The sequence below is a fragment of the Homalodisca vitripennis genome, chromosome 4 (genome assembly GCF_021130785.1).
Source record: "Homalodisca vitripennis isolate AUS2020 chromosome 4, UT_GWSS_2.1, whole genome shotgun sequence".
Lineage (NCBI taxonomy): Eukaryota > Metazoa > Arthropoda > Insecta > Hemiptera > Cicadellidae > Homalodisca > Homalodisca vitripennis.
In genome coordinates this window covers 188,605,546-188,618,970 of record NC_060210.1, presented here as the reverse complement: position 1 = coordinate 188,618,970, position 13,425 = coordinate 188,605,546, and the positions used below count along the sequence as shown (strand labels likewise).

General features: G+C 35.0%; 1 protein-coding gene across 2 annotated transcripts in view; it reads right to left on the bottom strand.

The window, feature by feature from the left end:
* LOC124360796 (neprilysin-2) overlaps positions 1 to 12,029 on the bottom strand; it is a 119,919-nt gene extending 107,890 nt beyond the window's left edge. Inside the window, exon 1 of one of the 2 annotated variants that reach the window (XM_046814697.1) lies at positions 11,897 to 12,029. The gene's annotated coding sequence lies outside the window, so the exon portion shown is untranslated. Of the gene's footprint in view, positions 1 to 3,466; positions 3,597 to 11,896 lie in introns of those variants that run through there. The other variant, XM_046814696.1, reaches the window with a different exon arrangement.
* Between the last annotated feature and the right edge of the window lie 1,396 nt (positions 12,030 to 13,425).

The window sequence follows — 13,425 nt, the reverse complement described above, 5'->3', positions numbered from 1 at the left end:
ATAAAACTATTGAAATCTTTGTTTATTATTGAGTTGATTGAAAAACTACTCAAGGAAGGTTAACATCCTGAGGACTCCTCAACGCTAATGTCTTGTTTTCAGTTAGATAAGCAAACGATTTTAAGCGTTTTCCTTGTTCACAACAATAAGGTCAATAACCTTTGTAACCTCAGCTGTCTCAGATATTGCTGGTTCAATGTTTTAACCTCCTAAATTTCATTAGATATTGAACAAATTCTTGCGTCTGTTGTAATTTCGTGATTCTGAGCAGGAAATAATAAATATAGTAGTGTCAGGCTGCGTAAAATGTTATAACACCCATGACAAGTTAATTCACTTACAGTAATTATTTTACCTGTATATTATTTACATTTCAAATGTATGAATATTAAGATATAATTTTATCAATACGATCTTTTAAACCACCGTAGGAAACAAGATATCTATAAGGATTTAGTTCTGGTTGGATTATATTTGTAGAGTTGAGTCAACAATAAGTACAAAATAAGTGACCGCTCACAAATGGGCAATCCAATTGATGTCAGAGAGTGGGATGTCAGGGACATCAAAAGTAAAAAAAAACGTGATGAGATATGATTAAGGTCTAATGACCTTGGAGGAGTAATTCACCATCTATCTTCCTCAACCAATGCCAATGTAATGTCTATGCCTATTGCCAATGGCGTAGTGTAACGGTTAAGGCTGTGGTTATCGAGAGATAACCGAATCAAGCAACGTCGAGCGTGGCTGCTGCTTGGATGGGTGTCCGCTGAGCGATCCTGCCCTTGCAAGGAGCCCGCCTGCTTGGCCGTTGGTAGTGGTTCGGAAGTCACCTTTAAGCCGTTGGTCCCCAGGTTAAGTATTAGAGATGGTTTCTTAGCTCTAACTTCGCCTGGTAAAATAAGGAATTTCTTTCCATTTACGTGTTTTCAACTGCTGTGGGATCGGTAGTCTTACATTTTAAGAAACAATGACATATTTAGATTTAAAAATTATCATCTTTTTGTGGTGTCTCAACCTAACCTTATAACCTGCCACTTCATAAAAAAACACAAATACCATTTATGCTGAAGTGCTTTACCATTTCCTGGACTAAAGAACATGAACAGAAACCGAAAACTTTACTTAAAATAAGACATATTTTATACAGACTGATCAAAAAGTCCGATACACTGTTAATACTTTTAACAGTTGATAGTAGAAGTGAGTAATTTAGGAAAGCTTTGCGTTAAATTTGTCTTATTTGAATATTTTGGGAAACAAAATCAAAGGGTGTAGAATACAAACACAATTGGGATAATGATACACAATACACTTTAATATTACCGTACTTTAAGAAAGAGTTTTCACCCTATAAAAATTGCGAAAAGACATTGAATTGAATAAATATTACAGAAAACTCAGTATAAATAAATATAGGATAGGATTTCTCTACAGTCAGGCCTAGAGCAGGCCATATGATTATTTATATAACGAACTTTTATCATAACAAAAATCCTTTCCACAATAATTCGTTTTACATAAACCAATAAAAAATGCACTTTTCCTCCTCCGTAGACTAATGGTTATAGTCTCGGCTCTCTAACCGAGAGTTCACGGGTTCAAATCCCGGGGAGGTCCAATCACGTATTGTGACAATAAAAACCAGTGTACTTGAAGCCGGCATAGCTGACGCTGAGGCTTAAAAAACCACATGCATTACAAAGAGAAACTTAAGATTCTGGAATATATGATCTGTATCTATTTTAAAATTACTCCCTCAAGTTGTATATTGATATGTTACCGTTTAAATATGAATAGGGGCGAATGTTTTGTAAACTTTACCGGTTTAATACATACATAGTAATGGACGCAAATTGCTCCAGTTTGCAAACATATGGCACAACAATGAAACCCTGTATATTATGTTTCAAGGCCGAAACGCTGATGTTTTCCGGGCGTGCGGGACAATCCACGTGCGTGACTCCGTCACGTATATGATCATCATGCGAGGAAAACACTTTCCAGCACCGTAGCGAACGTTTTTCATTCTAGTGCATAACAACAATAAAATCACCGGTTTCAGAAACAACTATAAAGGACAGTTGATACAAAACAATAATACATTAATTCTAAAACTAAAACTTATCGTGTATTTAGTATCTTTATGGATCACTTAGAAAGCATTAAATATTTTATGGTGTAGACCGGAAGATATTTAAAATAAAATTACAATGGATATTGTCGAGTTTTTAAAATAATTTTCTTGATTTTATGTCAGGCTTCCTTAGATAGAGTAGTTGAGCAGTATAATTTTTAATGCAGATGGATGTTTTTCTAAGTACCACAATTTTAGATTCGCTTTGAAAAGACTGTTCTGAACACTTTCCCGGAGAGTTTTGAGTTTCCAACGAATTCCTTTTTAAATTCGAGAAAATATACATTTTCCGGGGTCTGAACAGTATCCCTATTTAACCTAAAAGATACAATAATTTATAATGTATACGAATTTAAATTGTTTTATGAAAATAATTAGCAAAATGACAAATGTAAAAGGATGAAAAGGGATTAAATATGAAAAAAGATGTCAGAAAATAGTAAATAATACAAAATTCCCCTTTTGTTATCTCGAGTTATAATACTCCCTCACGATAGGTGAAAACTCTACATCCAATATCAGTGCAGCACCCGTAACCTTTTTATCTTTAAAGAGACGAAGTGATTTCAACGCTTTAAAACCAGAAGTGTAGGTTCTTGTCTGAAGAATAAAACAATCAACTTGAAATTTACCCATTACAATCCTACAAATGATACAAAGAGATTTTCTTCTCTGGTTAATCTTAATCGAGTTTATCAGGCATCCTATTTGGATCTAACAGGAAACCTTCTCGGAATCAATTCCGATTTATCGATTATTCCGTTCTACTAAAAATTTGTATTTAAAAAATAGCTTCTTCGTGCTTTCACACAAAATAACTCTAACATTATTCAATTCAGATTGACTTAAAAAAGAAGAAAGGTGTAATTCTTAACCTCAGTTTTTGCAAATTAAAAGATTCTAATGGTTCATTGTTCGTACAATGCTTATTTTTATTTACAATACAATGTACTCATTATTCTCTTCCAAGTCCACTTAGTTCTAACAGAAAATAACTTAACGCATTGAAGATGTCCATTCAAAAGTTTCGTGTCCGTTAAGGACTTCATATGGAAAATTGTTACTTGAAAAGTAACTATTTTGCTATCCATTACGAGGAATTTAATTTTCGAACCGTTTTAGTGAAATATTTTTAAGGTTAACGACTAATTAGTGACTTTATTTGAATATTATTGTTAGCAACAACAAAAGTCGTTCGAAAAAACAAAGTTTAAAACACTTTAAAGGACGTATTTTATTTTCTGTATTGAGTACAAAACAAATTTAAGCCCAGAAAAATTTAAAGTGAAAATAAACATTCATTTAAAGAAGTCGAACGTATAGACTAACCGGTGAAGTAGAGAAGCGGCAGGTGGAGAGTGGAGTGGCACAGGTAACTCTTCTCCTGGCTGGACACAGACTAACGGACGGTTAGCGACTGTCGGCTGTCTACTGGCGGGTTGGCTACCTGTCATTGTCAACACGGTGATCAGCTGATCTCCCCCTCCCTCCCCACTGCTGTCAACACCCCCTGCCACCCCCTGGCGATTGTTACTATCGCTGTTTCCCATCTTTTCTGGAGCAAGCGAGATGTATCGGTACTGTATAATATTATAAATGCGAATATACCTTTGTTTCATTGAAAGAGGAGCTCTTCTTATTGGAAACTATAAAAGAAAACTCACAATAAATTATCCAATTTTAATATTTTCACACGAGGCCTTTCGACATCAAAGATGCCATCGTCAGGTGTGAATCGACAATATTGAAATAGTATAAGTATTTTACAATTTAAAACAATTATCAGCTCAGTAAAACGTAATACAAGATTTGCATAGTTAAAAGCAAAAGACATATAATTATTAATATATGTATAAAAGTTTGCGTCAAAAAGAATTTAGTTGTTTTTAAAGGAATGGTGAATTTTGAATCGGTCCAAAATCGTTCTTTAATATTTTATCTTTTATTTACGTTTTTTATGTATAATGTTTCATAAGCGTCGAGTTCTTCTTGTTTATGGACTTGTTTTAATAATGTGAAGTTTTTAAAGGTGTGATTTGTTTCAAATGCATGTTTGGCAATAGTGTGATTTTTCAGTTTGTCCGTGTTTATAATATCTTGCGTGTTCTTTAAATCTTTTTTTAATGGTTCTTTTTGTCTGTCCAATGTAAATCTTAACACAATCTTTACAGTTTTTGTAAATTCCACTTTTATTGCCATCTAAAATTGTATCTTTTGGATTTCCATTAGATTATTTATATTATTTGTTGTGCAAAATGTTACGTTCATGTCAACATGTTTCTTAAATACTTTTTTATTTTTTTATAAATACCTTTGTTTGTTGGTTTTTCTTTTACGCGTATACTATTCAGCCATTTTATAACGCCATTCTTACTGTCCCTGGGATGAATGAATATAAGACTATTTTCATTCCGAAAATTCCTCCGGGCTACGCCCCACTGGTCTTTAAAATAGCGAAAATCCCATCTTGGTCTCTAAATTTGTGAAATATTAATTGAAAGAACCTGTAAAATGAAATGAACTGTGTGAACATTTTTATGCCAGCTCAACCGTATGTCTTGCAAATGATTTAAGGAGTAACTATTACTTTTCACACTGTTTTTAGGTTTGAGCGATTAGGTAAGTAAATTAACAACAACAACAACAAAAAAAAAACCACCACCTTAGAAAATTTCCCAAAACACCAAAGATTTCTTCGCAGTCGGGAAGAATTATGGTAGATGAAAGTTCGCTGGACTGTGCTTTTAAACTAATGTACCCATTCTAGCTCTAAACGTTCTAAAATACTGAAAATATTTTTCTGTTTATAAAGAAACAAACATGTAAATAGTGGCATTGTTAATGTACTTTTAACTGTACATTTCTAGCAAATATTAAGTGTTAGATATCAAATGATACAGTTACTATCTAACTTTTACTATAAATTTAAAGTGTTATAAATCCTCTTAGTTGTCTTTTGACAGAAGTAGGCTTCTGTGATTTGTGATATATCTTGATCGAGAACAAGGCAAAAATCATCTACGGAACAAAAGATACCAAGAACGAAGTAAATAATACGTGTTTTTAAGATATAAAAGTGTTTACATACGTGAAAATCAATAAGAAAATATCCAGATAAGAAAATTAAATGTTGTAATAAAAACGTACTTTAACTGTACATTTTTAGCAAATATTAAGTATTATATATAAAAGACAAGTTACTATCTAACGTTTACTATAAATTTAAAGACTGTTATAAAACCCATCCTAGTTTTCATTTTAGGCTTCTCAGATCTGTATATGTACTGGTAAGATATCATTTGATCGCAAAACGAGGCAAATTCAACATTGGCGTTGGATGTACAATTAATTCGAATCAGAAGTGTTCATATAGATGAAAAACATACGAAATTACGAGCGAAGCCACGGATAGCTGCTAGTAATAATATAAATTCATGTTATTACTCAATATACAGGACATTTCAAAATATACCGCTATAAACTGTGGTTTTTATTAAAATAAATAAATGAAAAAATGTCCAAAAGTGTATTGTTTTCTTATATCTATCCGTTTCTGTTTTACATTATAATGTTTAACTAAGCAACTATACAGTTAAAACGTTGAACGTGTTTTATAGCTATATCAATGTAAAAAGTTAGTTTTTGACAAAGTAAAAATTGGTGGCATGTTATAATTATCAATTTTTAAATTCCAAGTAGACCTCATAGTGGTTTTTTATATTTTGAAATTTATTTTTAACTAAGACGAAGTCATCCAAAATTATACACTCTCTACATTCTAAAATTACTACAGAAAATTCCTTAAAATAAGAAAACATGAAAACTGTATTATATAAAAACAATCAATTAGTTTAAAGTATGCATCTCTAACTTTAATTTGAGTTTTTATTATATTCTTTATAAGGGAAACGTGAAACAATATATTTAATACTCAGTTACCCGCGGCTTCGCACGCAATTTCATAGGCTTTGCTCGTGTATGAGAAATTTTGGTTCAAGTGAAATATATTTCCAAAGCCAATGTTGATTTTGACTTGTTGACACAATCAAGAAAAAATTTAAATACACGGGTCTGAGCAATCTACTTCTGTTAAAAGACAACCAAAATGGGTTTTATGACAGTATTTAAAGGTATAGTAAAAGTTACATAGTATCTTTGTCTTTGATATAACCATTACAGTACTGATCAAGCACTGCTTACTTAATATTTGCTGTATTTAATATTTGTACAACTAAAAGTTTATTTTTACTAAAACTTTTATTTTTATTATTTTTATTATGTGCTCAGCAGCGGTTGTAGAAAAGGTTGAAATAAAGAGTTGTTGCACTATCAAACTGAATATACGCCTTAAAGACTATAAATGAGAACAAATTTAAAATAGTGGTTAAATTAGTTAAACGTGTGTTTATAAAAGTAAAAATGTAAAGAATGTCTTATTTTACCAGGCGAAGTTAGGGATAAGAAGCCCTCTCTAACACTTAACCTGAGGACCAACGGCTTAAAGGTGACTTCCGAACGACCACCAATGGCCGGGCAGGCGGGCTGCTTGCAAGGACAGGATCGCTCAGCGGTCACCTATCCAAGCAGCAGCCACACCGACGTTGCTTGATCTGGTTATCTTGCGATAACCGCCGTACCCGCTACACTGCGCACATTGGCATAATAAAAGTTATGCTGTCATAATAAAAGTTTTTCACAGAATAACCGAGTACATTCAACAGCCCTTTAAATTATTTTTGTTTGCTATAACTTTACAAACAAAAGTAGGATTTTTAAAACTTTATAGAACAATGGGAGCCGTAGTCTGAAGTTTCAAAATAGAAATAGGCTTATGTGTTACTAGGTACCCTAAGAACGTCTATGTAGGATTTCAGTAGTACAATCTGCTAGTAGATTCTACGTGATTGAGTAACATACACATACGATCATACATACATTCACCATTAGATTTGTATATAATCGTGTAGATTAAAAAATTATGATTTTTCCCATGTATAAAAAACACATATACTGCCACTTCGTTTACTGGACCCAAAAGTACACAAAAAATTTGAGTATTTATCACCTTATACACTGTTATAACCTTACTTTAAATCGTAGAATTATTGGATTGAGACTATAACTAGCGCTTTTTAGATTTTAGATATTTTTTAGTTTATTAGAAAATATCTCAAAATATTTTGTTCTTTAGCATAAGTAAAAAGCGATAGAATTTTATCTTTATAATGAGACATCTTCCATTACATCATGAGAAAAATATGGGGAGGGTTAAGTGCATTAAGCCATTTTTCTTATGCAGAAAAAAATTATAAAATGTATTATTTTGGCCAAATTCTAGTAACATTTTTTTTACTAATCAAAATTGTGTTATCACCAGTGCCTAAATAAGTAAAAATATAGATAAATTAAAACTACACATAATGCAGTTATGTTTGGAAGGTGCTGTTTCAAAGCGTAATGTTGAGTTTATCTCCAGTTCACCTTCCTCTTACTTGCAGAAACTGAAGTCTGAAGCTGTCGCAGACTTGACTCCTGACATCTGGAGTCATGCTCATCTGAAGAGATCTAAAAATAATCAGCGACGAAGAAGGAAGAAGAAGTTTGCTCATTGGTGTACCTAATGAGACCACCTCTTCACCTAGACTGCACTACTTTTTGTGGTCTAGGTGTCTCTGATGTCGAAACGATGCAAAGAGTTCGTTTTGACCTTCTTCGTTATTCGTCTCCAATTATTTTTCGATCCCTTCGAACATGGCTCCAGATTCCAGAAGTCAAGCCTGCGACTGCTTCCGATATCAGATGCTGCACGTAAGAGATATATCCAGAAGTGTAACATCACTAACCGCAAATGTCAAGACATTGGGGTGCAATGGTAGATCGATAGGTCTAGTTGTCACTAACATCAAGGCCATATCACAATACATGTCCAGAAGTGGAACATCACTAACAGCGAATGTCAAGACATTGGGGTGCAATGGTAGATCGATAGGTCTAGTTGTCACTAACATCAAGGCCACATCACAATGAATGTCCAGAAGTGGAACATCACTAACGCAAAAAATAAAAATATTGAGGTGCAATAGTGTGTATGGTCGTCTGCTCTTACTCTAACGTCAAGGCCACAACACAATGAATGCACAAGCCATCAAACGGATGCACTTTGTTGGGAGTGCAAACAACTAGAGATAGTGTTGTCAATGGTAGATCGATATCAGTCATCATCACATCCACTAAAGTGCCAGAAGTCATCACTATCCAAAAAAATGTTAGAAGTGGAACATATGGAAATATTGTGCAATGGTAGATCGATAGTCTAGTTGTCTCTAACATCAAGGCCACAACACAATGAATGTCCCAGAAGTGGAACATCACTAACAAAAAATGTTGAAATATTGGAGTGCAATGGAGATCGATAGGTCTAGTTGTCACTAACATCAAGGCCACATCACAATGAATGTCCAGAAGTGGAACATCACTAACAAAAAATGTCAAGACACTGGGGTGCAATGGTAGATCGATAGGTCTAGTTGTCACTAACATCAAGGCCACATCACAATGAATGTCCAGAAGTGGAACATCACTAACAAAAAATGTTGAAATATTGGAGTGCAATGGTAGATCGATAGGTCTAGTTGTCACTAACATCAAGGCCACATCACAATGAATGTCCAGAAGTGGAACATCACTAACAAAAAATGTCAAGACATTGGGGTGCAATGGTAGATCGATAGGTCTAGTTGTCACTAACATCAAGGCCACATCACAATGAATGTCCAGAAGTGGAACATCACTAACAAAAAATGTTGAAGACATTGGAGTGCAATGGTAGATCGATAGGTCTAGTTGTCACTAACATCAAGGCCGTATCACAATACAATGTCCAGAAGTGGAACATCACTAACAGCGAATGTCAAGACATTGGGGTGCAATGGTAGATCGATAGGTCTAGTTGTCACTAACATCAAGGCCGTATCACAATACAATGTCCAGAAGTGGAACATCACTAACAGCAAATGTCAAGACATTGGGGTGCAATGGTAGATCGATAGGTCTAGTTGTCACTAACATCAAGGCCACATCACAATGAATGTCCAGAAGTGGAACATCACTAACAGCAAATGTCAAGACATTGGGGTGCAATGGTAGATCGATAGGTCTAGTTGTCACTAACATCAAGGCCACATCACAATGAATGTCCAGAAGTGGAACATCACTAACAAAAATGTCAAGACATTGGGGTGCAATGGTAGATCGATAGGTCTAGTTGTCACTAACATCAAGGCCACATCACAATGAATGTCCAGAAGTGGAACATCACTAACAAAAAATGTTGAGACATTGGAGTGCAATGGTAGATCGATAGGTCTAGTTGTCTCTAACGTCAAGGCCACAACACAATGAATGTCCAGAAGTGGAACATCACTAACAAAAAATGTCAAGACATTGGGGTGCAATGGTAGATCGATAGGTCTAGTTGTCACTAACATCAAGGCCACATCACAATGAATGTCCAGAAGTGGAACATCACTAACAGCAAATGTCAAGACATTGGGGTGCAATGGTAGATCGATAGGTCTAGTTGTCACTAACATCAAGGCCACATCACAATGAATGTCCAGAAGTGGAACATCACTAACAGCAAATGTCAAGACATTGGGGTGCAATGGTAGATCGATAGGTCTAGTTGTCACTAACATCAAGGCCACATCACAATGAATGTCCAGAAGTGGAACATCACTAACAAAAAATGTCAAGACATTGGGGTGCAATGGTAGATCGATAGGTCTAGTTGTCACTAACATCAAGGCCACATCACAATGAATGTCCAGAAGTGGAACATCACTAACAAAAAATGTCAAGACATTGGGGTGCAATGGTAGATCGATAGGTCTAGTTGTCACTAACATCAAGGCCACATCACAATGAATGTCCAGAAGTGGAACATCACTAACAGCAAATGTCAAGACATTGGGGTGCAATGGTAGATCGATAGGTCTAGTTGTCACTAACATCAAGGCCACATCACAATGAATGTCCAGAAGTGGAACATCACTAACAGCGAAATGTCAAGACATTGGGGTGCAATGGTAGATCGATAGGTCTAGTTGTCACTAACATCAAGGCCACATCACAATGAATGTCCAGAAGTGGAACATCACTAACAGCAAATGTCAAGACATTGGGGTGCAATGGTAGATCGATAGGTCTAGTTGTCACTAACATCAAGGCCATATCACAATACATGTCCAGAAGTGGAACATCACTAACAGCAAATGTCAAGACATTGGGGTGCAATGGTAGATCGATAGGTCTAGTTGTCACTAACATCAAGGCCACATCACAATGAATGTCCAGAAGTGGAACATCACTAACAAAAAATGTCAAGACATTGGGGTGCAATGGTAGATCGATAGGTCTAGTTGTCACTAACGTCAAGGCCACAACACAATGAATGTCCAGAAGTGGAACATCACTAACAGCAATGTCAAGACATTGGGGTGCAATGGTAGATCGATAGGTCTAGTTGTCTCTAACGTCAAGGCCACAACACAATGAATGCCCAGAAGTGGAACATCACTACCAGAAAATGTCGGGACACCATCAGGGCTGACACAGGGTTTATCGACAGGTCTAGATTACTGAGGAGCTTAACTGTTAGAGTCAGTGGGGCTCCCTTAGTGTTAAAGGTTTTTGGAAGCCTAAAATATAGGAGTACTAGTCCTGCTCCATTTGACTGAAAGATACTTAAACTGTGTCCTCTTCTTTAAGTTGACATGACTGAGATAGGAGACAATCTACCTAATGGTGGTTGTAACATGAGATCTTGACAAGAGTTGGCCGTACCTACAAAACACGATCCCATATTTAACTATGCACACAGTATAGTTACATTTTTTAAATCAATTGTGCAATGGTAAATTCCATAGCTTCTTGTCCAAAGTTAAAAAAGTGGTTTATAAGCCATTTTGTAAGTATAATTAAAAATAATATGCATGCCACAAGATAAAACATATTGGATAGTTTTGTAAAAATAGTTTTGCGGTGAAGTTGAAACGCAAAAAATATCCCTGTCCATTATTTACATGTATTCTTTTTCTGAATTTTGATGATAGAAAATAAAATATAAGCTTCACCCGAACAAAAGTTAAAACTCAAAGACTTTTAACAAATATACAATGTAAAAAAGAGGTTTGGGTGTTTGATTAATCGTAAGAAAATCTGATAATATACCTGAGTATATAAATGTGTTCGTTCCCTTATCTAAAAATATTGGGGAAGTCAAAATTTTGGTGGACATTCTGAAAGTAATGTTGATAAAAATCGCATGATGCACAAATGCAATGAAATATCATGTCGTATATTAATGGATTCTCAATACTAAATTCAGGACTAATTGAGTTGTTTTAACTATAAAAAGTTTTGCTCGGTAAAGGGTCTTATCATAAACTGAAAGAAGTGTGGAGCCAATCTGAGTCATAGCTGAAGAATCTTTGACACTTTTCGGCTTGAAGTGCATTGAATATTTAGGGTTTAATTTTGTAAAATGTACTGAAGATCTTATTTTACAGACCTACCGTAAATGTAGAACGTTTAGGAGTTTTGTTTTGTAAAATTGCATGCATGGTGTGGCTGTAGCAAAAGCAGTAAGCTATAACTTATGAACAAAAATATCCATAAATACGATTGTACCTAATATTCTGACTTTATATATATATTCTTTTTAAAACGCTATAAATGAAGTTAAAGTAAGGAACATACCAAAACATAGGTGGACACTCAAGCTGCACCCAACATGTAAACAGTACTGTTCTCGTTCTTTCCGCACTGAAGAAAAACAAGCCAAAACTTTGCATATGCTACTATTTATATGACAACACCATGGCAATGCCTATGCCGCAATGATGAAAAATAGTTCCGCAACTCCTTATCGCAGTTCAGCATCAGCAAATGGAGGTGCAATCAGAGTTTAATCAGATCGTTATTTAGTTTGAGCGTTTACCCGTGGTCGAATTTACACTTCATTTCAGACCCTAGTGAAACGTTTGTGATTTTCTATCTATACAATAGAATTTATCAACTAAATTTACCTGTAGGTTTAGTAACAGCAGGATCAACAAAAAATATTTTTATTCCAATTTCTATTGTTAATGATTCAACATAAATGCCAACTATGTCATTCTGTAAGGATATAAGTCGGTTTAATAAAGTTCAAAAAAGGACAAACATCGTTCTGAAAAGCACGGTCAAATATCTCTCCAAAATCTTTTCTATGTTAAAATAACTACAAAAATACAGTAATAGAAAAGCGAACTATGCAAAACCAGTTTTTGTAAACGTTTGAACAAGGTGACCCCCTATTAAACCTTATTCTGCCCTTCCTCATGGGCCACTGGCCTGTGCGAAGATCTTATCAAACAGAATAAGGGGGAGAGTCGATGCAGTACAAAGTCGATAGTAAGGGTAAAATGTGCAAAGGTCACAGACAGGATTTGAACCCGCACTAGCTCTAACTCGGATCCAAAGTTCAACGTCTTAGTTTACTCCGCCATCATTGCCCACTTCCGAGATAGTGGCCTATCACGTAAAAGAATAAATTTCTAGAGGGTTTGATCACAAATTTATTCTGTTGTACCGAATGTTCAATATTTATGTGGCCTATACTATGTCTCTTTTTATTACAACTTAAGAATACGCCACACCAACCTGTCGCGTAACAGGCTTCGTTGAGATTCAATGAAAAAAGTTCATTGTTGATAGAGAGGACGGCAAACGATGATACGGCAAGAAAGTTTTTGCATCCTCCGGCAAACAAAAGAGAAATTGTGTCAGCCTACTGAGAGACAAGTTTCAACGACGCTCAGCCTAATCTCATGCAGTAACACGAACCATAATCGAACTTAGTATTCTCATACATAAATAAGCCTTAAAATAAGTTGAAAGTTTACAGGTCATTTCGTTTTCGAGACATCGTGTGGGCAGACAGAAATTAAATCTGTATACTTCACAAATTAAATTAACGATTAAATTGTTATCCTCACTTTATTTAAATCTTTTTATATTACCCATAAATATTGGTCAATTCACAATAGGTATTTTCTTTATACTTCCCACTAGAAGGCACGGTGCCAAAAGGAAGAAATGAAGAAAGGAAACAGATTTGCCGATTCTTCACTATCCTGACGCTTCTGGGTTAGTCACGTCAAGGGCGAGGTCAAATACCTTCAGATAACAGTGAAGGTATTGTTCGTTATCTCGTCCTTCCCGCAATTTGGAACTTCCGCAGTTTT